The sequence below is a fragment of the Falco punctatus genome, assembly GCF_963210335.1.
Source record: "Falco punctatus genome assembly, chromosome: 6".
In the NCBI taxonomy this organism is placed as follows: Eukaryota; Metazoa; Chordata; class Aves; order Falconiformes; family Falconidae; genus Falco; species Falco punctatus.
In genome coordinates, this window is record NC_137585.1 from 63,729,352 (window position 1) to 63,755,397 (window position 26,046).

Genomic DNA, 26,046 nt, shown 5'->3' on the forward strand with positions numbered 1-26,046 from the left:
GGCATTCAGTGAAGTGATAGATATAAAAGGAATGTAGGAGTGGGCTTACTGCAAAATGACAGTCAGAATCAAGGATCGATCTTTATCCCATAGCTTAAAGGATATGTGGCAATTAAGTTGATGTTGAAACTGAACTAATAATCAGGTTTAGCTTCCTTGGTAAAGCAGCAGCTAAAACAATTTTGAAGACCACATTCTTAGGTTCAGAACTGAAATTACATAGTGGAGAAACCAAAACGTAAGCAAAAGAACTCTGTTAGAGTAACAAATAACAAAAATAGCAAATTCAGTTCTGCAAGTTTGAAATGTTGCTGCAAAAGTTTATGATAAAGCTGTTAAGCTTTAGATAGCTGGAAAAGTTTTTCTCGAAGTATAGTATGTTACTGAATATATCTGCTTATTGTATCTTCCTTCTCTGCCAGTCATTCAAATACGTTTGAATAGGAAAATATTATTCATTTCTGACAATGAAGTTAAATGGAGAAAGCCACATTCACGTTCTTCCCATAGTTCAAATAACTGTTCAGTTAAGTCTGGTTACCTAGCTTGATGCTTTTGTGTAGTTAATTTCAGGCGTGATGCTTTTGTGTAGTTTATTTTAAGCAAAAAAATGATTTCTAAATTTTGAAGTAGAAATATTTGGGATGCCATCTGGGCTTTACATAATAAATTTTTGCTGCCAAAATGTTTGTGGGATTCTGTTGGGATGTGGATGGGATTTCACATTCCATCCCTTCCACAGCACAAGAGGATCATTGTTTTTACATACGGTAGGTCCAAGAAGCAGTAGGAATTGTGTGGTGGCAGCTTTGTGATTTGAGGGAGTACAAACAGAACCTATCTGGTAACCACCGTTACCTTTTACAACTGTTACAGAATTTCAGAGGCTATACTTGTGGGTACCAACTGAGTCCAACTGCAATTTTCAATGCTAGTACTTGATTTCCAGTTTATTGGTTCCTTGTCACCATGGCTTAAATGCCGAACTGACTTTCTTTTTGAAGTAATTCTTGGCTGTTCAGTTCCTTTCAGTATGGAGCTGAGGAAAATGTTTTTGGAGACAAATACCATTTTCACATGTGGAAGCAGTAGGCTGGCAAAGTATCTGCATCAAGCACAGTGAAGATGCTACAAAATAGGGACACAGCACAAGTAGAGTAAGGGTAGTCGGTGTGTGAATCCAGATCTTTTGCTTTCCAAGAAGCATAAGTAACTCTAAAAGGAGGAGTGGATGGTTGTGAAAGAGTGTATGTGTGTTATTTGCGTAAGAATAACGTAATGGCTAGGGAGCAATCACGTGAAGTAGTGCAGGATTCCCAAGAGTGTACATGGAGGAGAAGTGTCACCTTGGACACCCCTAGAAAGCATACTAAACACATGCAAGTACCTCAGGTACCTCTGCTTTTCTATTTTTAACTCAAATACTGGGGGTGAGATTCTTCTCATGAAACTTAGATTTTCAGGTACTGCTGAAGCAGGTGGTGAAAAGCAGGTAGGATGAACGTCTCCTTGAAGGTACCTGTCCTAGACCCCCTTGAAGGGGATGGCTGGCCTCTTAGAAGGTTCCTCTAGAAAGGCACCTCTCTCTTCATAGTTCAGCCTGGACTACTAATGCAGCCTGGATGTCTTAACATTTCAGAAACTTCTAAGTGGGTGATTAGATGTATGTGAAACTAATCTATGCTTTCTTTTACCATATTTCATTTGCAGTCCAGAGCTTCTCATGCTAAGTGGAGTTGCACTGGATTACTGTTATGACTCACTTAGTCATCCTCCTTTTCCCAACTGGGACATTTGACCCTGGCAATTTTTCCAGACTTCATATACAAGGCTGTGGTTCGGTATCAAGGGTAGTGGAGAGCCACATGGAGTTTGTTAACATAGTTACTAATAGAAATAAAACCCTACGTGCTAAATTTAGGCAGTTGGAATGTGTGAGAGAAAACACAGTGGCTAGGCAAAATTGATATCTAATGTTCTGTATATAGGTTATGTTTTAATAATCTTTATCCCTGAGAAGTTTTACAGGACTGAGGGGGAGTAGCGATTTGCTCGATAATTTGCATTTCTTAAAGTGATTAAGTACATGTCAACATAGAAGTTGTTTTTGTAGCCTTGGCTATTCAGGGTTAGTACTGTATGCACCCATTACAAGTAAAAATTTTCTTTGTATTCCTCTTTTTGTAACAGAAGATTTATGTTATGCTCCATGTTGGGAGTAACTTGATGACCTTTTGAAAAAAGGGAAAGAAAAGAAATAGTGATAGAGTAATTCTTTTAAAGGTTAGCTAGATAGAGTGATTTGATTTTTTCCCCACTTGCTATACTGTCAGAACAGCTGTATCATAAGTGTCTCCACTACAGTGTTGTAGTCTAAACGTATCGTTAAAATAGTTAATTAAAAAAAGTAATGAATAGGACTGTTTCCTAGAGTAGATAACACTTCTTTTTCTCTTGTTGCTTGGAAATCCAGGTAATTTTTCAGGTTGGAATTTTTCAAAGGGGTGTTTTCCTTTGGGCTAGAGGAACCTAGAGTAAAAATGTAGAGGAAATGTAGGCGAAGAGTGGTAAGCCGCAAGTCCCTTCCAGTTAGTGGAAGAGGGAGCTCAAATAACAAATGGACTTCTTTGCCTAGGCTTTATTTTGGAGACCTGTTCTGTGCATCGCTGGAAATTCAGAGTATATGGGTCTGGGCAGACACATCAAGCATCTCGTCAAGATGTAGAAAAGATTTTTCACCTTCCCAGAGCACAAGAGTAATCTTTGGGTATATCGGTCACCAGGATGCTGTGTAGAGTTGTGTATTTTAAGGTCTTTAAAACCATCTCTTTGCTCTCTGGCTGCTTGGACATCAGAAGAGGGTTAAAATCACCTGCCCAAAAGTGATGATGAATGTTTCCCAGATGCATCAATACAGGATGCTATTTTTGCCTATCAGTACCACTATAAAATGAGAAACTCAGTAAAATGCATTGTACTCAGTTGTACTGGGCACAGCATTCCAAGTGAATAGCCACTACTCTAAGAGCAGTTACAGTGACAGCAATCACAACACCCTTTCAAAATGAGAAAACTGTTTTGCTGTGCTAGGTGGGTGAATGGTTTATGGGGATCAAATCAGCGTTGCAATTTTAATGGTTTTGCAAATAGAATTATCTGCTAGATGATGGGCCTTATGCTCAGTCATGAGATCCCTTTCTCCCTGCCAGCTATTAACTGCTGTGCATTTTGGATATCTGTTTTCAGTGTAGGTCAGAGGACTTTCCCTGATAAATTATGCAGAAAGTCCAGAATAGAATGAAAATGTCAGTCCACTTTATTATCATTCTAAGACCAGTTTAGCCCTTTTTGGAATCAATGACATAAGCAGTTTATTAGTTATAGCAGTAGAGTTGTTTGTATTAATCTGTGTACAAATCCCTGTTTGTGATCTGAATTTTTCGTTAGGTTATATAGCTCTTTCCTCTTCTGTTATTAAAAAAATTAAAAGACTTGGGAATTACAGAATCTTACTTGGTTGAGAGGTGGAATGTGGCTTTAAATTGCTATCCACGGTGTGAATGTTTGGGTATTTGTAACAGGCAAGGAAGAGGCTAACAGTTTACAGTTCTTTGGGATATTGTACTGGAGCTAGACAAAATGATGTACGGAGAGATAGTTAAAGTAAGACTAGAAGAGCAGCTGTTTTTGGACACCCATCTAGAGCAGTAGTTTACCTCTACCAAGCACCAAAGTTGGGTAACTGAGAAGCACAGGAACAGAACGAGAATACAGGACCATCCTTCTGCATGCTTTTCAATCTCCAGACATCTGTAGTACGGGGATTTACTGAGCTGCATGTCGGGGTTTTTTTAGATGTTTACTGGACTTAGGAATTTTTTAATCTCTTTTTCAAGCAGTGAGCAGTACTGGGAAGTGTAAGTCTGGATTCGCAGCTTAACTAACACAGCAGCCTGTTGACTGAGGAACCATATTCTTTTGTTAAGTTTTGAACCCGAACTCCATTTAAAATGCAGTTCCTGTAGTGGAAGAGATGCAAATAATCCATCCCTGTCTACTATCTCGAGGACAATGATAATTTTATCTTGGCGTGTTCCAAGTGTTAAGAATCAGTTCAGAGCCTCTTGACTTACAAAGTTAAGACCACTTTCCCCACCCCCAGTTACCCTACTTCACACTTCCTTTCATTGAGATACTTTACGAGTTCAATACTGAATTTCATTGATGTGTTTTATTGTCCAGTCAGTAATCTGCATGCAGTTGTTTTTCAGTTTTTCTACTCATTTACTGTCTTTGCTACTGTGAATAACTTGGTATCATCGACAGATGTTGTCATCTCACTGTTGAGCCCTTTTCATGTCACTTATGAATTCACTGAGCAGTGCCTGGAACAGATCCCAGCATGGATCCCTGTGGAAAAAAGAGCTGAAATTGCACCAAGTCCTGCCAAATGCAAAAGTGGCTATGCCCACTGTTGCACGTGGCCCAGTTGAATTTGTAGTAATTTCACTGTTGTTTTGGTACATTTGTAAATGTGGAGTCACTGTAAAAAATTTTTGTAGGAGTGGATAATTTTGTATATAAGGCATAATGTCGTTCTTTGACATGTTTGTAATTTCACATTTGAAAAAGATATGGCAGGGAAGGGATTCACCTTTTTGGATGACTGAGGATGGTTGCCTTAGTGTTTACAAGGGCTAGACCTACTTTGTTCACAGGATAGCTTTTCTGAGTTTTTATTCATGAAACTGCTTGGCTGGAACTTACTGGTTTATTGCTCCCTGCATTGCTGCTGCTTAGAGAATAATGTTGAATAAGGGAAATGAAGCAAATGAAAAAAATGTCACCATCATGGTGACACACTGGTTTTAGATGATTTAAGTATAGGAAGTTACCTTAGCAGTAGAACTGTTACTTGTTCTTGTTTTCTGATGTTAACATAGCAAACAGGTAATGCAGTATTAAGAAAACTGGATCAGATCAAAAAGACTGGTAGCATAAAATTATTGTTCTGATGGTAGCCTGTAGCTGCAGCTGAGGGAAGTGTGTGAGAACAGGATACGTAGTTCTGCTTGCCACTGCATTGCCACGTATCCTTCCAGCAGCCTGCAGTCTGGGAGCCCTGAGCTGCAGGCTGTATCATAACTCCATGGTAGCTTCCATGAATTGGTCCAGTGTGAACCCCTTTTGTTCATCCTGAGGACCTAGAGCTGTGAATGACAGTTTATGAATCCACTTTGTGAAAAAGGGCTGCTGCTGCTTTGAATGTGTCAGTGTGATGCATCTATCCGGTCTCTCTTCAGTTTTTGTATTTCGCGAGTTGAGGAATCTTGTTCTGTTTCGTCTCTCCTCGTGTGCAAGCTGCTCCCGAAGTCTCGTCTTGCTGTTCTGCATGCTGGTGTGTTATCCCCTTTCTACGATGGTGGGACTGAAACACCATGCAGAGTTGGGGATACGAACATGCTGCAGCCAAATGCAGTGTCATGCTGCTGCTTCCTGTTACCGTCTCTGTTCTCTTCCTAACTACTCCTGAAATGCTGTTTGTTTTTTTTCACTGCTGCTGTTACCATCCTGTATGAAAATTGTATTTTCATAAAGTATCCACAGTGACTTCAAGACCTCTCCTAATTAGGAAAAATTAATTTAGAACCTGTCATTTTCAATGCGTAGTTAGCTATTTTTTCCCAAATGCAGGGCCTTGCATTAATCTGCTTGAATTTCACCTTCCCCATTTCCCTCGCAGTCATGCTGTATAATAACTAGTTGGAAGAAAGGACTGAGGATCACTGCTTTGATGCACTTATATTCAGTAGACCTGTGACCTCACACTGTATCCTTTGCAGCATAATTTATTGTTAAATTTAAATGAGAGGTCTAACTACAGATCTGTATAGGAGTCTACTTTTTTCTGCATGTACATGGATATGTTCTTAGCATGTTAATTAACTGTTGGAATAATAAGACCTTCCTCCTTACTGCACTACAGCTGAGTTTTCTTCAAGAGCTTTCAGAGAAGTTGGTAATTTTCAGGGACTTGCAATATCCCATTAATCAGAGCTCCTTCAGCGCCCTTGTGTGTGTGACCTGCATATAGCAGTCTATCAGCTGGCGGTTTTAGTACCCTGTTTTCCTTTGAAATCTGGTGGAGTAAATGTGCTCCTGGCTATTTTATTACTAGTAGACTTTATCAGTTAACAGTTCTCAACTAACTGGTGAGGATCCTTTTTCCTTTTCTGCTTTGCAGGCAGGCTCCAGTGTTGGAAGTTCCCTAAACTGTTACGTACTGAAATGGTGAATTCATACGGGTTTTCATGTGGCAAAGAAGTATTTTTGAGGGTTTTTTTCTCCCCTCCCCATGGCTTTCTCTTGTTGAGCATGCCTTATACCTTTTTATCACCTATTAGCCCAGCAGACTTAGTAATGAGCTTCATCTTTCTGGTGTCTTTGATAAAATCTTCTCCTAGCACATCACTTCTGAATATTATTTTTTGTATAAATATGTATTTATATATATATTATATGTATATATGTAAATGTAGCTTGAAATAAAACAGTTTTGCATTTAGTTTGCTAAAGTTTTTCGGTTTTCCTGGCACCGTAGTACGACTTGACTCTTGGAAGGGCGTGCTTTTTTAATGGGTGGTGGTGGTGGTGGAGTATTGTTGTTGTTGGGTTTTTTGTGTGGGTGGTTTTGTTACACTTACGCTGTTCTTTCATATGCAATATGGAGTCTTTGGCCAGCTATCAATCCCTAAAAATCCTTACCTTTTCGCCTATTCTTTTTAGTTTTCTTTAAAGAAGCTTCCTTTTTTCTTAATCACAGAATGCTTGAGGTTAGAAGGGACCTAATAAAGGTCATCTGGTCCAACCCTCCTGCTCCACCAGGGTTGGGTTTATTTTTAGTTGCATAACTAAAAATAGAGAAAACTAATGTTTCAAATAGTGAACTTGAGTGCATTGTAATCATTTATACAGTCCCTCTTCAGCATTGAAGATCCTGTACACAGTTGAGGACTGGGTCAAGTCTTCTGTTAAGTGTTTTCAGAATTGTTTGAAGAAGTGGTAATTAATGGTCTTAAAAATGCAGTGTTTACAACATATTGACAATACTGAGGATTTATCTGTCTCTGAAATCCTACGGTTTGGCCACCTTACTTTCAAGAGGTGATGTTTGTCACTGGTAACTGTCAGCTGCCTTCATGGGGCTATGATATTACCTTCCACTTCAGGCTGGAATTTTGAAGCCTCTCTGTTCTGCTGAACTTGGTTTTGCTTTTCTTATTGTGCTTTTGTTGGAGGGAGGAGGGTTTGAGCTTCATGAACTTTCATGCACTTCAAGATAACCAAGTCAGTCAGACGGTGTGACATGGGTCCTACCAGAAAATTTCTTCATATGGGGTTGTGGCTTTCATCCTGCTGGAATATTCTGTGTTATCCAAAATTGCACCAGGCTTGTGTTTAACAGCAGATGCTGCACCCAGCCAGTGAAGTTGGAAGAGCAGTTTGGTTCATCCTACTGTAAACATCTCCATGTGGTCAGATGAGTTGCCCTCTGCATTCCTCCAGGTCAGTAGCTCTCCAGCGTAGTGTGTGTGGGGTGTATTTGACACCCAAAATGCTTATAGACACTTCATAGACATGGAAAATTGAGTGAATTGAATCCCACCCTGGTGTTTCAGTCTTCTGAACTGGTGAGTGTTTTAATTTGTAGAGACTTTTTTGTCAGTCATTGTGGTGCTTACGGAAAAGCAATCCAGATCACTATGGGATGGTGAAGAGCAAGGAGAAGGCTTGCAGTGTCTCTTTGGGTAAAATGAAGGGGTAGTCTTGTGGGTAACCCAAAAGGATAAAATGACAGTGGAATTTAAAATTAATTTGTAAAGATAACCTAAAGGTAATGTTGGTTGCAAGGAACAGCTTGGTGTGACTTGGGTGGTTGGTAGTTTTGCTTGATTTCCTCACTGTCTTAAATAAGTGAAAAGTCTGCAGCCTAGAGATGTAACCAGATACATGTGCATTTCTACCCATATGTATTCCATTTCAGTAATGACGCTGCAAGGTCTCTGGGAGGTATGGAGAAAATAGGAATAGTGATACTTTTTGAGTTTGAATTCCATGGCTGAGGCATGAGGTGGCAGTGCTGCCCACAGCTGTCAAATCCATTGATGACCAGCCTGTGCTCTGTATAAAGTATGATTTTTGCAGTGCTTAACCATAGCTTTCTATTAATGAGATTTTTGAAGTTGTGGAGAGAAGCGTTGCCAGAAAGCAGTTCTTCTACTACTGTAAGATAGCCATGACAGTGTGGGTTCAGTGGGTTCAGTTTTGGAAGTGTCTATCACCACAGCGGTTGTAGAAAGAGCTTGAATGAATGAGGAAAACCCCGATACTTTCAGCAGAGGAAACTGGGTGGGATGAATCTATTCTTAAAGGTCAGATTTAATTTGTGTGTTACCACTTTTTGTTCACTGTGGTCAGCGTCAATATATGTTGAGCTGTTTATGAATTTTTAAGATGAGTTTGTGTCAGTTTGGAGGTATTAATACACTACCAAAAAAAAAAGTCAAAAGAACAACAAAAAAAACCCATAAAAAACAAAGCCACGCCAAACCCTTTTGAGTGTATCTTTTAGCATACTGGTTATTAGTGACTGTTCATTGAAGTGACTGATCTGACTTGCTGGAAATTTTGTGGTGCTTTACCCTCAGCATTATGAGACTGCATGCTCGAGCTGAGATTAGTGTGGGTGAATGGACAGTACTGCATAAGTGTGTAAATACAGACTCCTAAGCAGCCTTTGGGCTGAGGTTCATGAACTTTTTCTGTTCCCTTTTGTTCTGTCTGTAGCTTCCTTGGTTTTGGGCTCTGCGAGAATGCAAACTGGTCTAAAAAATATGTAGATTATATAATGTAGTGCTGGGTTTTATTTCAGCTGAACGATAGCTGAACTCTGTTTGTAGCAGGTTTGAAATGTTCTTCTGTCCACCAGACAATGCCAAGGCTGGGGCTGAAAGCAGGTGTTTGCTTCAACAGTGATGTTCACCGATCTCTTGTTATGTTAATTTGGGGAAAGGTGATATTTTCTGGAGGACTGAAAGATGCTGCGAGCACACTGTTAATTTGTTCCCATCAAATAAGCATAGATTGAATACAAACGCCCAGGAATGGTGTCAGGACAGAAAAGATGAGGGGTGACTTCAGCAAGTCAATATAAATGAATAGTTTTCAGTTAATGCCTGCCAAGAATTAAGGAAAGTAACATAAAATTTTTGTGGTTTGGGAGAATATTCACTCGGCGTTGTCTGTTCCACAGGTGAGGGCTCTCTATTCAGAGTACCTCACTTAACTGTTGTGAAATGAGGGTTCGCATACAATTTGCAGGGGGATGTTTCAAGTTCTCAGGGATATAGTAACTTGTAGTTCAGTTGTGGAGCATTTCTCAGCATTCTCAAGGAAATGACCCCATAATCCTTGCTCGGGCAGGGGTCTCGATGAAATCAGTGGTAAAGATTTGTGGTTATTACTGAGGCCTGGATAAAAAAAAAGGTTTACTCTGTGCTGTCATAAGTGTGAGGCAGAACTACTCAGCAATCAGTGAATAATCAGGTTTGTGTTTATTCAGAGAGTTTGTTTCCTTTAGATTGTCTATTTTCACCTTCTGTGGGGTCCTAAGGTTATTTCAGGGAACGATATTTCTAGTATTTTCTGTTTTAGACACGATGCAGGATTTCAAATTCTGCTGAGGTGTTGGCAGTGATACAATATGTGGCTTGTTTACAGTAACTTCTTTTCAGATTTGTAATGGAAACTACCATCTTTACAGATCTTCAGAGCTCTGGTTACTCTGGAATTGAGGGTTTCATCTCACCTAACTTGTGTCATGAAAAGTGGCATCCATCTAATCCAACTGAGTTAAGTTTACTTTCATCTGGATATCTGATTTTCAGAGAACTAAAGTGAGATGACATTTATCCAGAGTGTCTTAATTGCTGGAGTAATTTCAAACAACAAGTAGTAAGATCTACTCCTTTCTGTCATCGTCATCCTAAACAGAGAACTTGGGCTTCCTTCATAGTTATGTCTTGGTGTTCTGCCATAAAAAGCAGTCTAAAGATAATCATGCAAAGGAAACTTTGTGCTCAGTGTGTAGGGTATTTGTGTTGATAGAAGAGGATTAGCATCTGAAAGACTTAGGTGTAACTCACTTGAAAAAAAGCTTGCTTTGGTATATAAGCAGTTTTTCCAGAATGATACTGCTTCTCTTCCTTGAAGCTCTTCCAACTTAAACCCATATGCTACTGTAATACCAGCGCACAAACTGTATTAAAATATAAATGAATAGAACTGCAAGTTGAGGTTTTAATTCTGCAGAGGGATCCATTTTGGGTCCCTCTTTCACTCTACAAAAGACCTAAAGTTAGTTTCGACACGTGCCTATGCAAAATATTTTGGAGACTTTGGGTCTGAAATCAGGATGAAGAAGCTGAGAAGGAGAGAAAAGTAACTCCTGCAGTTTCAGTGCCTGGGAGAGTATTTGGTAAGTAGGCAATGAAATTGCTATTACAGAAGACACTTAGCTGAGGTTTAAAGGCTGCCCATGTGCCATCCCGTCCACTGTGGGTATCATTTTGGACTTCATGGCGGACTCTGCCTCTCTTGGATCATTTAACCCTTTTTGTTAGGTTGTAGGTTGCCGCTAGGTCACTGGTGCTCAATGTGGAAATGAGCTGTGCCTGTACTGGTAAGCTAGGCAGAATTTAGTGGGTTTGAAGTGGCCTGTGCTCATCCACACCATCAATCTTCAGCACGCTTGTTGACATTGCTTGGCCAACTAACGTTATCCTAAGCAACGTGCAGTTTGAGGATGGTGGGATGCCAGGTCTGTGGTGGGACTGTAACACCCTGTGCTGCAGGCAAAAGCAGCTCAGCTCTGTGGATGCAGGTTATTCAATGAGACTTGTCCTCAGTGCCAGAAGTGGATCCTTCTACAGGTTTTTTTGCCCAAATACAGGGGTAGGCACAGGTGGCTTGGTGCCCCGTGTTTCACCTACAGCAAGTAGAGTCAATAAGGCAAACTTTTTGTAAGCAGCTCAAGAACCTTGGATACTGAATCGGACATCCAGCTTATCTGGTAACTTTCAAGATGGTAGTGGTAGGTTCACAGTGGTCTTTACTTCTGCTGTTTACTTACAATAACTTTACTGCACAAATATTTGTGTTATGTAGGATTTGGACTTTCAGAGATGGGTGTTAATCTTCTAAAATCTGCTTGTGTATTTGAACAAAATTTGTGGACCATGTAAACATGTTCTTTAATTGTGAACAGATAGGTAAGATGCCTCCTTTTTTTGTTTTACATGACATTTGCCAAGGACAAACATTAAGTTTCCCAGCTACTTCTGTCCTGAAATTCACGTAGGGCCCGAGTCATAACAAACTCTTTGACAGAGCTGTAGGTTGTTGTCATTCATGGGGAAGTGCTCCTGCTGATTTTACGTGTGCTGATCTGATAGTGGTTGATGCATTGATCTCAGAAGGAAACAGGTTAGTTCAATTATTGTGTTTAATTCATTAAAACCATAGGCAGTTATTTTAGAAATAAAATTGGTTACTTGTAATGTTTAAAAGGTTGGAAAACTGGGATGCTGAACAGTACTGCCCCCTCCCCAGGTAAAGACCTGACAAGAATGCGTGGAAACTGTTGATAACATTCCTGACCAAGTATTCAGACATGATCAGCCTGTAGTAATTCAATGACTGATAATTAATGAGACATTTATAAATAACACTTTGAGTTCTTTTTACATGCTTTTGGGGTTTGTTTTTTATTTAGGAGCGGGGAGGAATGTCAGACAAATTTCAGGCATTTCTGTGCTACCTTGGAGACTAGGAAATGTTTCATTATTGGCATCTGAGATTCTTACATAACCTGGTAATTCTGGGAACAAGAATTTTAAGGAAAATGCTGAGCAGTGCGAGTCTTCTCATAAAATTACAGGATTCAGAAACACTGTGCTGAATATTTCTGTGATAATTTCCCCAGAAATACTGGTATTCCAGGCTCCTGGAATGCATTTTTTTTGCTAGGATTGCATCATCAGGGAGTTAAACTCCAGTCCCATGGAGTAAATTACATGCTGGCAGTTATTACATAAACCCAATGTATTTGGTTTTGCAGAATATTAAAACAGAATAAAATGGAAGTGTAAGAGTAAGGAGAAGGTGGTGAGTTAACCTCTTGGCATCAGGAGCAGAACTGGCACATATTTAAGATGTGGTTTGTATATTGTTGTGCGTGCAGCCCCCAGCACAGGCCTGTGTGAAGGAGTTTGCCTTAATCTCTTACTGCTGTCAAGGGGATTTTTGTTTTCTCCAGCTTCAAGATAGGTAGTTCTAATGGGACAAGCCAGGAAGGGACTTCCCTTGCTTTTATCTCATGGGAAACAGTGTGACTTATCTTACCTGCTCTGTTTGCTCAAAACTGTTAGAATATTTAATTAGAGGGGTTGATTAATTTTTTCAGTTACTGTTGTCCGCTTTGTGAGTTTTGCGATTCTTAAGTTGGTTAGAAATTGCAATGTTCTGATACCTTCTTGAGAGTACAGATAGTCTGACACAGGAATCCACAGATTCAGGATGACTCAGAATTAAAAATGAGTCAGTTATGCCTTACTCGGTTTAATTTTTTAAAAAAAACAGAATTAAAAGTAAGTAAAACAGAATCTTACGGTGCCTTGTCCAGTACTGTGTAAATTGACTTGCTGTATGTGGTAGGGAAGAATGACACCTTTAGAGGTGTATGATTTAATACTGCTGTAGCAAGGGCAGTAGAGTGACAGAGTGAGTAAAACACTCCTGAGCTGTCTTGAGTATCAGAGAAAGCTGAATGTGGTTTTGTAGAAGAGATTTTGAAGACTTAGGACCTAGCATGAGATAAAAAATATTTTTTTTATTTTTTATTATATATAATAATATATACAATAATATATTATTTATATTAAAAAATATTTTTTTAAGATTGAATACCTACAAGACACTACCTTTAGTTCCTGAAGAACTACTTGTGAGTCTTCAATAAATACTGTTGGACATCCTGTTCACAGCTCAGCTTCTAGAATAGTATTTTTCAGTATAGAAAACATAGAGGGGTTGGAACTAGATGATTTTTAAGGTCCTTTCCAGCCCATTCTGTGATAAGTGTCAAATGTAAACTAGTGCTTGCTTTTCATTTGGATGGACTTCAGAATCTATATCCTTTATTTTCTTCAGTATCAAGAAACAATCTTCCTCTCATACAGTGTTTCTTACAGTGTTAATTAATTTATCAGGACATGTTTGTTCTACTTGTTCAAACCACTTTCCTCTTGGTATGCTCCATGCAAGGTGTTACTGACGGGCTCTGTGCACGCTGGCACAGCCAGCCATGGAGGTGGAGTATGTGCTTCTAAAAGTCTCCTGAATCACTGAACGGTGTGTACTGTCCACTTGCATTCCTCCAAGCACTATCTCAGCTTCAGTCAAAACCTGAGGTTCTGATATGACAGAAGGGATGGCAATAAAAAGTGTTTGGATGATAGGAGGGTTGGAAAGAGGGAGCTGTGTCATGAAAGCAGCAAGCATGTCTTTATTCACTTCTGTTAATTGCTTTTTTGGCTAAACTAATGTCCTCTTTTTACATAAATTGTCATCATAATCTAATAATACACAATTTAATTTACCACTTTTTCTCCTCTAAATTAAAGTCTTGTGTTTCTTTCTTTTTTGTCTTTAGCTTCTATGTTACTTTTTGAAGTAATGAGGCAAAAGAAAAATAGTAGGTATTTTCCATGCTTGTTTTTTTTTCCAGGTAAGTCTACCAAGGCGAGAACCATCTTTATAATGCTTCTGTCAAGTCAAAAGAGCACAGTTCATCTTTAGGCGGCGTACAGCAGTAAGGATTACATAGCAGTGACAATAAAATGAAACATTAAAATTAACTTGAATACTAGTTTTAGGATTTCATAGTGAGTTTTTAATAAACTTTGAGATTCATGTCTCCTATACCAAGCTGGTAATCTTGTCTGACTCTGTGCAAGAAGATGAGAATTCCTCCATGGAAGTGGGTCTTAGGACTAAAGAGCTTTCTCATGGCATTCTAACACACCAAATAGTGATACTTTTTAGCAATAGTATTGTTAAATATTTGACAGGTTACTTCAAATTTGAGCTTCTTTGGCTTCCAGCTGTAGTGTCTTACTGTGCTTTTCTCTCCAAGGATTTCAGGGTTGTTTACTTTGTGAATATGACAAATTAACACCTATAAAACTAAGGTTACCTACTCATCTTCTCCTTGGATGAGGGAGATGTTTGACCCGGAGTCATGAAGTCTGTGTCCCTGCTGGACCAACTGTTCTCTGAGGTCTTCCTTTGAATGCTTGCCAGTACTTCTGCATCCTTGCAGTGTGGATATCAGAACTGGACATGAAGTTCTAGCTTGAATTTTAGCTTGATTTGTTTCATAAACGCTGAAAGGTGATGTCATCAGCCAAGCCCTTCATACAGCTTTGCCCTGCACTGGCAGTCCATACCGGGGTGATTCAGTACAGTTGCTTCAGAGCCCTTTTCTGGGTAGAAAGTGTCCAAGTCACAAAGGAGTAGCCTGTGTTCCTTCTTCAAATGTGTGTGACTTTGATTTGTTAGGATTGCAATCAGTAGTTATCTTCAACCACCAGGTCATGATGGAGTGTTACTGTTTCTGCTGCCAATACTTCAGTTATCTACAAACATTCTCTCAAGTATTCTTAGATTATTTATAAAATTGCCAGGGCCCAGTCCTGTATCTATTGTTCCTTCATGTCACCCATGCTGTAATAGGTAACCCTGCCATCCACTTGCTTTGCGTAACAAAGCAGTTACCAGCTTTGGAAAAGATGAGGAGACTTTGGTATCCCAGGTGATTATTCTTACGGACGGAATGAGTCATTTTTGTGTGGACTTCTAACGTGTGGGTGAGTGAATCATCAGGTGTTGAACAGATCAATCTTTTTAATGGGACACGCAGAAGATAATATTTTTCTCACTGAGATAACTTGTACCTGTCTAAAGAAAATACTACAGAGGCTGAAATACAGTGACGTCGTGTGCCTTCGAACATTTTACCTTGAGAGATGATCCATGAAACAGCCCAGTGTTGCTTTTCATGTTTCTTGGTATGTATGGGGGGGCAGTGACCTTTAAAGTATTGTTAAGAGTAGAAGATATTTTTTTGAGGGGAAAAAAAAAAGTACAGAAGTTGCCTAATAGTTGCATAAGAAACAGCGCACAAGTTTGACTTTCTCGTGTACTTGTGTTACAAAACAGTTGTAGGTGGGCTGTGGTGGTCTCTTCTCCCAAGTGACAAGCAATAGGACGAGAGGAAATGGCCTCAAGTTGCACCAGGAGAGATTTAGGTGGGATATTAGAAGAAATTTCTTCACAGAAAGGGTGGCCAAGCACTGGAACAGGCTGCCCAGGGAAGCGGCGGAGTCACCATCCCTGGAGGTATTGCAAAGACATGTTGATGTGATGCTTTGAGACATGGTTTAGTGGTGGGCTTGGCAGTGCTGGGTTAGTGCTTAGCCTCAATGCTGTTAAAGGTCTTTTCCAACCTAAATGATTCTGTGTAAATTTGCGTCTACATGGTGGCAATCCAACATGTATCAGGAACAGGTGAACTGATAAAATGTGACTGCATGCGTTTGTCTTTTGCCTGATGAAGGGCTGTGCCCAGTGCCCATTTAGGTAGTAGAAGCAGACTAAATTCTGTAGATAGTCTCAGTGGTGGTTTTGGTGGTGTTTGGTTTTTGTTTTTTCAGTCCACAGCCAAGTTCCACCATCCCAGATTATGCTGAGTGTTGGGTTTCACTGAGATCTGAAAGCTCCAGAGCAAAATCATCTTGCTGTTATGACTGATTTGGGGTAGGAAGTGAAGTATGAAATGTAGACATGGGTCAGTAGGGCTGAGGGCTTCAGTCAAAACTCTCCACAGGTTTACGTGAAAAACTGATAGTCCTTTCCTAGAACTTAAGTTAAGGTTTAATTCTGTAATAGCAGTGTGAGCTCAGGGAATTTTTTTTATAGGTTTCATTATAAACCATTTCTCAGTAGGTGTCTTTTAAAGGGTTTTGAAGAGGGGAAAAGTTATTACGGAGAGACTTAAATGGAGAAAACATTATTTTTTTTTTTTTTTTTGAAGCAGCACAACTTTTTATCTTACTCGGGGCTACAGGCTGGAGTTAGATACTTTTTTTTGTCACCAAAGTAAATTTGAAGGGAGATGAATTCATTCATTGCAAGTGAGGGTGCAGATGCTTTTAGAATCTGACCAAGCATCTGTAAGTGTCTTCATCCTTACTGACTTCTGAATATGGCTTTTGTAGAGTAGAAGGGTTGAACACCAGAAGTGCAATAATAATAAAAAAACCCAACACCACCCCCACTCTTCACACCCACCCCTTCCCAGCTGTCTAGCTTAGTAAATTTCACACCATGGTTGCAAGGCCAGAATGATTACAAATTAGGGTTAGCACAAAATCTAGCTATTTGAAAATTTTATAGAATTTTACTGCAATGTAGAAGGGTAGAATTTCTCAAAAAAACAAATCTGAAAAATTACACAAGGGACAGGGAGGTCACGTTTTCAAAACCCAATTCACTGCAACAGAAAATGGGATTTCTTAACCTTGTCTTTCAGACTGAACCATGTGTTGCCCCCTTGAACTTTGCTGTTTCGATTGTCATCTGTTACGTGCTCCTTCATGCTAAGGTCTGCATCCCTTTCTGCCTGATACTCCATAGGCTGCAGTACATTAAAACTGTTCCATGTGATCAATATTTTGGACTACTGGATAATTTTTTGACCTTTATTCTCAGGGTCCTTGGGCAAGGCCCCAGGTAGTCATGCCCAAATTCACAGGAGGCACAGAATATGGTGAACTTGTTTTAAATCTTTTGCTGTGTGGGGACTGTCTGAGGGAGTGTATTTATTATTATGGTGAAAGTTAACATGCCTAGGTTTTGTGCTGATGCTAACTTCAACACAAAGAACTCTAATTTAATTACCCCAAGGCTGTAACATTGTGCTTCTTAGGATTGTAGAGTAGCCATTAATGGAAATTTGTTAAAGAGTGGGCATGTATGCATGATGGAAAGTGCATAAAAAAGTCTCTTGCGTATGATGTACTTCATATGTACTGTTGTCCTTGATTTGACTTAACTAGGTGGTACAGGCGAGAGTTGCACAGCAGTTTGCTTAAGTAAGAGTTACTTCAGCCTTGAAGTCTGTATTTAATAAGCTTTCGTTGGCCTCAGTAGTGTGCAACTGATTCTTACAAATGAGTTTACATCTGTATATTCAGTAATTTACAATTTCGTGTATGGATCGGTGCCTGTGCTTTAAGGATGCCAGAAGATAGGTGGCTTTCAAATATGCTTACAGACAGGTAGTATTTGATTACAGGTTTTACAGTAATTGGTGATAAAGATAACAGTGTAATTCCAAGTCCCTAATGCTTGACCCCAGACTCTGGCCAGTGTCCCCTTTGCTTATATTTGCAACTTTCTTTTCCTATGGAATATTGAATAATAATTTAAGACCATTGTTCTTCATGGCAGTATTAAGAGGTCTTGTATCAAAGAACAAATTCTATAATTGCTACGAAGGAATATTTATAGAAGTAAGCTACATACCAGTCGCAGCCTCCCTGCTTGCTGCCCTGTTTTAGAGGAGGTGTGAGAGCTGTGAATGCATCCTTCAGGATTTCAGTAAAGCATTGATACTTCACTTGTCTGTGCCAGAACACCGCAGTGTATATTAAGATTTAGTAACACCCCCTAGAGACAAGTCATAGTTCCCCAAGAAATGCCAAATTGGAAATCAAAACCAGCATACAGGCAGAAGAAATCAATGATGATTGCCATCATAGAACTAACAATCTACCTTAATTTTCCCAAGGAAAGTGTAGTGAGGTGGCTTAATGGCTTTTCTTCTTCCTACTTCTTTTGGCACAGCATGTGCATGCAGGATCATGGGAGAGGAAAACTACAGTGTTCTGCACAGCACTTCCACTCAGGGTTTTTTTATCCTGCTCTAATTGTGCTCGGTGTGGCAGCTACTACTAAGAACATACTGCATTCACAGTATATAAAAAAACCCTCAAATCCAGCTTTTAATTTATTTGTGTTCTCCTTTTGGAGAGAACAGCTAACGTGATTTCATGTAATAAAAGCAACTATGTTAGAACGCACAGAGGTGATTTTCTAAATTTAAGACTTCCTTTGAATTTGGTTTTATCACAAATAGATCAGATTACTGTAGGCTGTGTTAGAGTGAGTCACTTATAAGTGCCTGTTAATCCAATAAACCTGAGTGGTTTCTTATGGAAATACTGTTTTCTGATTTCTATTTATATGATGATCCTGGCTTTGTTGAATCCCCACTGACTTCACTGGAAATACCTCTTTGGAAAAATATGGTATGATTTCATGCGGTAATGGACATTACAGTGAATTGGTAGAATGAAAAATAGCCTCCAGTAATTAGCAAATGTTTTGGAAGTTCTTAACATCAGTTTTATTAGGTATTTTGTAGTGTTACCAACTAAGAATAAAAATAATCATTGGAGGGGTTTGTTTTGTTGTGTGTTTTTTTGGTTTGTGTAGAGGTAGGATAGCACTATTACGTTTTCACACCGTCCTGCAAGTTTTATAGGTGTTTTTTCTTCTGTTGTTGCTACTGCCGTACTTTGAGGCACAGAGTAATGCAACTACCACCACAATTTCCCACCTTCAACATACTCTGCTCTAATGAAAACTAAAAATCATGGATAAAATGAAGCAGCTGTTTTAAAACCATGGCTTCAGCCTTTTTCTGTTTTACTTGTGCAGCAGCTGGTATCAGTGGCAGCAGAATGCAAGAACTTTGCTATGGTTTGGAATTTTTGCCTGAAATGAGAAAAAAATCTGGAGAACAAATGTCTATCCAGCCTGAGATACCCTGCACTTCCGAGCAGAGCAGAGGGAGGGTCTAAAAACTCTTAGAAGATGGCTGGTAAACCTGGTCCTGTTTCAAACTAGAAAGTGCAGAATATAAAGATTTATGTTAGATATAGGGAATTTCTAGTGCTGGGAGGAGAAACCCCCCCCCATGTTTACTGGAAATAGTTTGACATAATTCAGTGCTTGTAACACATATAACACTGCTGCTACTGTAAGGCACCACAATTTTCATAATCTTAAATTTACATGCATGTACTGAGTTTCCAAATACCTTCCTCCTCTCTGTCTCCAGCATTGAATTTATTGTGTGTGGTATGAGGGATAGGATGCTTGAAACTCCTGAATTTTTGATGCATGAAGGCAGACTTTTGTCGATGTTGACCGCCTACTTGCTGACACGTACTTGTAATGATTGTTGAGCCTGTGTAGTAAGTGCTGCTGAGGGAATTGATCCTGAGTGCAGATGAGAAGTCATAGTCCTCATTGTGTGATAGTTCCGTGGGTAAATGTTCCATGGCATTTTGCAGAGGGGCTGTTCCAAGACTGTGAGGTTGAGATTTTTAGATCTGTTAGTGGTGGTAGTTTATTGGTAGCAACTCCAGATCCTAGCTTATGGGGTTTCAGCTAATTTTACCCACTAAACGTATCATCTCTTGAGCAGATATGCAAAGGAATAAGAGGTTATGTGGAGACCTGAGGGTTAACGAAACATCTAGAATAAAAGCACAAGAGAAAAGGAAAGACAAAGCAGATGGCTGTGCCGTGTTGATACGCTAAATAAGTCAGTTGAACAGCAGAAACAGGGACACAATTCAGACTTACTAGAACAGCATATCAGATAAAGTTTATATCAAATCTAAGGTATTAAAAGACCGGTAACTAGCAGTAACAGGTAACATGAAAAGACCTTGTAAATACATTGGAAGCTGGAAGAAGTCAAGGGAAAATGCGGGCAGTCTTCTTACCTGAGTGATGATAATAAATAAAAGAGATGTCATGCTGAATAAACAGCTGAGCATAATTCTATTTAATCATGGGTCTTTTGAAGGACTAAAACCACTTTGGACTTGCTGGGGGAATAATTTTGGTAATGAACAGCTCTCGTTTGGAAATGGAGTGTATTGTGATTTTTCCCATCTGAGAGCAATATGGACTCTGGCATTCTACTTGAAAACAGTATGCATAGGCAGGCTAAATGAGAGAGGATCAGAGGCAGAATTTACTCAAAACGTTGATACTTTTTAGAAGTAAGAATTTACAAGGGTTTAACTATACTTATGTTTATTGCAATGGGTTGAACCAATTTAGGAAGGGCCAAATTGCTGCATCTGATACAAATGGGCTGTGTAGCAAAAAGGTCAATGTACAGGCAAATGTGAAGGGTTGTAGTCTGCAACAAACCTGCTAGGTTTTTCCTAGGTAAAAGCTGGTTTTAGAAATTAATTTATTTCATATGAAAGTTAAAATATGTATGAAAGTTTTCTTTTCTAGTAGAAGCACAGAGTGAACAGTTTCAAAAAGAGCAATTCTGACCTAAGAAGGGAAGGGCATGAATGGCTCCAGGTACTGCGACACTAATTCAAACCGGTAACACAGTCCGTGGCATGGCTTTAGTGTATGCTGACCAGCACCCTTCCAGACAGCGCTTCAGCATAGTCCAGAGGATTAGCATGGTGCACTTAGTGTTCCTGGCAGACAGCTGGGGTGTGGCTACTTTCTTCTGGGGCTGGGATAGCTTGCCTAACCATATGGGTACCAGCCCTGCTGCCACGCTGGTCTTTGTGCCAGAGGACAGTTCTAACCTGGTTTGTGCATTAGGTGGCTGTTGCTCTGAAGTCAGCAGTTGCAAAGATTTCTGATCCCAGATGGGTTACTCCAGCTTGTTGTACAGAGCTTTCTTCTGGGAACGAGAGACAAAGTTCTGCTCTTAAGACTGTTTTTTGTTTTGTTGGGGTTTTTTTTGTAATTATTATTATTTTTGTTTGTTTGTGGCCAGCAATACGATACACATTGCCAAGAACTGGGTTTGAAAGTTCTGTTCCCTTCCAAACACGTGACACTAACCTTAAAGCCAGAAACAAGGAATGTTTTTGTGGTTTATGACCTTTTTGCACTCCCACAGAGGTATACAGTAGCAAGAGAGGACTCTCACCCCAGATACTTGGGTACATGAGTAAGGCAGGCTGAATTCACTCTGTAGGTTTGCTGGTTTATATTCATTCTTCAGCAAAAGTACTTGTCCTGCTTTTTCTAGGCATCAGTCTGTATGGCGTCCTTCCTGAAGCTGAAAAAAGGAATTCAGTCACATTCAACAGTAAGAGCATGTGGAATGGTGTGGCTGTCAGTCACGCTCGGTGTTTGTCCTGTGTGTGTGGATAAGCTGTCCTGTGCGCAGGGATGGAGTTAACCTTTCCAGCTTCTAGAAGAATGAGGTGAGGGGGATGCTAAAGCTGACTGTGAGAGCTGAACAGTGTTTGGAGAAGCAGTAAAAGTTCCATTAATGGAGTATTTGGGAATATTAATTACATTGAGGGTAGAGCTGGGTCCTTGATTTCATTTTTCTGGGTGAATTCAATGAAAGGAAGAATTCGTGGTAGGTCAGGTCAAGAGAGGAAGCCATACAGCAAACCTTTTTATGTACAGGGATCCAGTTTGTGTATGTTTGGGGCTGTTTACCACCTACAAGTGAGGGCTGCACTGCTCTGACAGAGCATGCTGTGCATTTTTGTATCTGTGGATTGTAGTCTTGAGATTTCTTACTCTGCTCCCTTAGAAAAATGTGCTGCTGTCAAGTTGGCAATTACCTTTTACCAGCACTATATATTCCTAAAATGAAAGGTTCAGTTATTAGGTCATTTTAACAACAACAACAAAAGGCTTTATGCAAAGCTGATGTTCCCGTAAATGCTACATACTCAGGTGAAACGATACTATTTTCTTCTGAGAGCAAGAGATCCAATTTCTATGCCATTTTATGAGAAAGGTTTGTTACTGGCTGTTCATCAAACATAGAGAGCACTGCAGAGAAGGGGCGGAGGGGGGGGGGGGGGGGGGGAGGAAAAAAAAAAGGTAGCAGAAGATGTTTTAATAGTTAAGTAGTACTTCCCTTGTAGAACAGTTGTTTCCAGGACAACAAGGTTGATGATGGAGTTGTAAAGTATGTGTTTACTTTCCCCTGTATTTGTTATTAATCAGGAAGGTAGGAAGACCTCTCTTAGTACTTGAGTTCTTCTTGGAGATTTGTGTTGCATCACTTATTTTTAGTTTACACCAGGTTGTCCATGTGGCTCTTTTTAGGAGATACTTGGTATGTGAGAAACCATATTTGTATTATTTTTTGTTAAGATCACGTGGTATCTAAACAAATTACTAGCTGACATACTAACAGCTCTGGGGATTTTTGTTGTGGTTTTTTTTTTTTAAAGAAACAAAACAGGTTTATGCTTCTAAGTTTCAAGCTCATCTCACTGGTGGGTTATGACTTTCTTTAACTGTTTGTTACAGAATTTTTCCTCTGTTGGAATAATACATATTTTTTTGTATACACTAACAATATACTGTCATGCAGATGAATTTGGAATAAATTAAGGGAAATCATTTTCCTGTAGAGTATATTCAGCTGTAGGACTCCATTGTGAGATCTATTTTCAACTGCAGTTCAGAATTTGGAATAAGGCGGCACTGAATTAAATGTTGTTGCCAATTTTGAAGGGGCATAGCTAGCATAAAATCACACCCATCTCCAAAATATGTTGATCTATTTAAAATCTGGAGGAGTATGATGAAATCTGTACTTGTGTGGTTTTCCTTTGTATATTTGATTGTACTCTGAGTTTAATTTTTTTTGGATTGTTTTTTTTTCCTTCACGACAACATTTTGAGAAAAATGTCATTTTTTTAAAACCACAAATATTGGCTGTGCATTTTAGAGGCAAGTATAACAACAACAGTGGCCAGGTCATTAGTGAAAAACATGCGGCTTAAAGCTCTATTGTTGTTTTGCTAAATTAAATAGCCTGAAGTTTAATGATGTCCCTTTTAAGAGTTGGATGAATCCATGCCCCCTAATAATATATGTATTTGTTTTGTATTGAGATTTTAGAACTTCAGTTGATGAAGATTCATAAAATATTTCCTCTCATGCATAGTTGTCTGATGAATTAATGAGATACTCAGTTTCCTTCTGAATGCATTGTTTTTTTTCCTGGTGCTAAAGGTTGGATACCACATGCTAAGATCAATGTGTGGGCACTGTTGTGAACAATTAATATTTTTATTCTTTGCATATGTTTTTCCATACAATTCTGCGGCATGTTTAAGACAACCATATTTCCTTTTATTTTTTTAGAAGAAAACTGTGACATGGCATGAAAACTAACATGCTTGGGTGACTGTGATGATTAATGCACCTTCTCTGTATCCCACAACTCTCAAACTTATTGGAAAGGGAAGTTAAGCAGGTTGACAAATCCATGTTGACATGTACTTGTTGCTTTGTTTTCCCCTTCTGGCTGCAACCGTAGCCAGAGTCAGGGTTCTTTATGCCTGGTGTCCTCTTCTTTTTCCCATCTCTTTTGCTTTTTTTCTTTTTTTCTTTTTTTTTTTTTTTTTTTTAATTTGCCATTCTCAGCAGAACAAGAACAGTGCTTAACCTTGAGTGATGAGATGTCTCTGTACTTCATTTTCCAGTACATCCTCTGTTACTTAATTATTCCATTATCTGGAGCATACCAGTTCTTTATGGAGGTTTGAGTGACTTCCAGGTCACTACTTGGCATAATAAGGGAATGAGGAATTTCTTGCTGTTTCTGCTAAAGGTTTACTAATTTTGTGGCTAAATCGAGAATGTAGCATTAGAGCATTCTTTTTAAGGACAATACTCCCATAACTCTACTTAGTAGATTTTTGGGTTTTTTCTTTTGGTTGCATGCTTTTTCTTGTTTTAATCTTCAAAATGCTTTACAAATGCTAAGGAATTCCCAGTAAGGTATGGACATGCTTCCTCTGTCTTTACAAATTTGAATCCAAAGCACAGAGCAGGACATAACGGCCAACCCATTCCTATGCAACACCCATTGAAGTGTCTTAGGGTGCCTGAAACTTAGGGCTAGCAGATATGACCCGAGAGCAAGGGAAAGTCATCGCCTTTCTGAAGTAGGTGCTGGAGACCAGCAATGAACCATCACAGCCTAACAAGATGCTCCATAGCTATCTTTGAGCAATGAAGTCCTTCTTTACATGTCTTCATTTTCTCTATGGCTGTAAGGAATTTCTCTGGTAAACTCTGCAATAGCATTTGGAATTTATTTCTGGCTCTTCAGTGTTAAGCTTAAATCATGAGGCAGTCTCCCGAGTTCATCTTGATAGAGCAGTTTCATGTAACAGAAATATTCTGGCAGTCAAACTCAGAGAAACAGAAATGAACGATGGCAATATTTTTCCAGTCCTGACTAAAAGCAAACAGTAAGCTTCAAGCATTAATTAACAATATAATGAGATACTTCACTTCAAGCAAATACTTTTTCTTTAACAGAATTTGTCTTGTCTTTTTATTGCAGAAGAAGAAACAGTAACTGAGTTGTACTTGCAAACCAGGACAGTCCAAAAAGTAAGTCAAAGAATGATCATTTTCCTCTTCAATAAGACTACATGCTAGTTCTGTAAGACATCCATTTAATTAAAAAGGCAGTTAGTTTTCCTCATTTCTTTGGCTGTGAATGTAGTGTATGCAGTTTGTAGAGCTGTTTGAGTTACCTGGTTTCAAGCCATGTGGTTCAGGGTGAGTGGTATTAGGGTAGTTCATTTCTCTCCCTTTCTCATCACTGTGTCAAGGCATAAAGTAGTTCAAGATTATGTCACATAATTGCATTATTACTGCTGTAGCAGTGATGTTCCAGGGATGGGGAGAGGAGAGGTTTGTAGGAGAAGCCTTTGTCTGTTCTTAGACTGTTTCTGATAAAATTCGAAGAACCGATCAACCTTCAGGAACACAAAAGGTCTGGAAATGGATTTTAGGTTCCAAAAGTTGTTAGTATTCTCTGTAATATCAGTTGGTGTATTAAAAAAAAAAAAAAAAAAAAAAGCTTTAACCTTACTTTAAGGCTGCTGTATTTTCGATTTAGTATTTTTTAATATATTAAAGCCATTTACTTGAGAGTACTGTATATGCTTATGGTTTAGTGCAGGAGTTTTTTCCATTTTGGTCAAAAAAGCAGAATGTTTTTCAACGGTTTTCTAGATAGGAAGCCTTACAGATCATATTTCTGATTCACTTGTAGTAGTCAACAGCACATGTTAAAGCTGGATGCTTTTAACTGTCTTGAATAAAGCATGTGCTATGTGATAACAACATCTACATTGCAATTTTAATAACAAAACCTAAGTTTGTTCTGAATTTGGTTGCACACCAGCTGACAAATGGATTCACTAAAAGGTTGCGTGAGGTTTTCTGTAAGTCTAGAAATTGTCTCAGATTTCTTACAAAGGGATGAGTATGTTTTTAATGCATAGGTTTTGAAATCGTTGATGACTCCGGTTGTTAAACAGCCTTTGTATGGTGCTTTATTTATATTTTTTCTATAACTTATATGAATATCACTTTAATTTACACCTGTGTGTGTCCTTTTTGTCTGAGAAGTTTAAGCAATTCTACAGACTTGCTTTTTATAGACACTATTTGGGGAAAAAAAAGTGGTAGAACATGTGTCAGGCATATGCAATTCCTTCAGCATCATGTTTTCCACACTGATTTAATAGCTATTGAGTCTCCTCAAACAGTCTTGTTTCCAAGACCTGTTTTATGGTAATAAATCTTCTTGGCTGTAAAATTATTGAAATGATTCAGTAGGACAATTGTTTCTTTAGCACATTCTCTGAGAGATCATAGTTAGAAATGGAAAAGTTCTTAACCAGGTCAGCTTTTTTCCTGCAAGACATGTAGTCAGTGCTGGAAGTGATAATTAATGAAGTAACCAATATTTGCTCTGGCAAGCTGCTGTTGTCCAGTGCTCCCTGCTATCCTGATTTCTCTCT

General features: G+C 39.0%; 1 protein-coding gene across 1 annotated transcript in view; it reads left to right on the top strand.

The window, feature by feature from the left end:
* The window catches only part of LOC308066323 (uncharacterized protein), a gene marked incomplete at its 5' end in the record, with an annotated part of 129,465 nt that overhangs the window by 40,678 nt on the left and 62,741 nt on the right, over positions 1-26,046 (top strand). The window contains one exon of the mRNA XM_080393453.1: positions 24,573-24,622. The remainder of the gene's footprint in view (positions 1-24,572; positions 24,623-26,046) is intronic.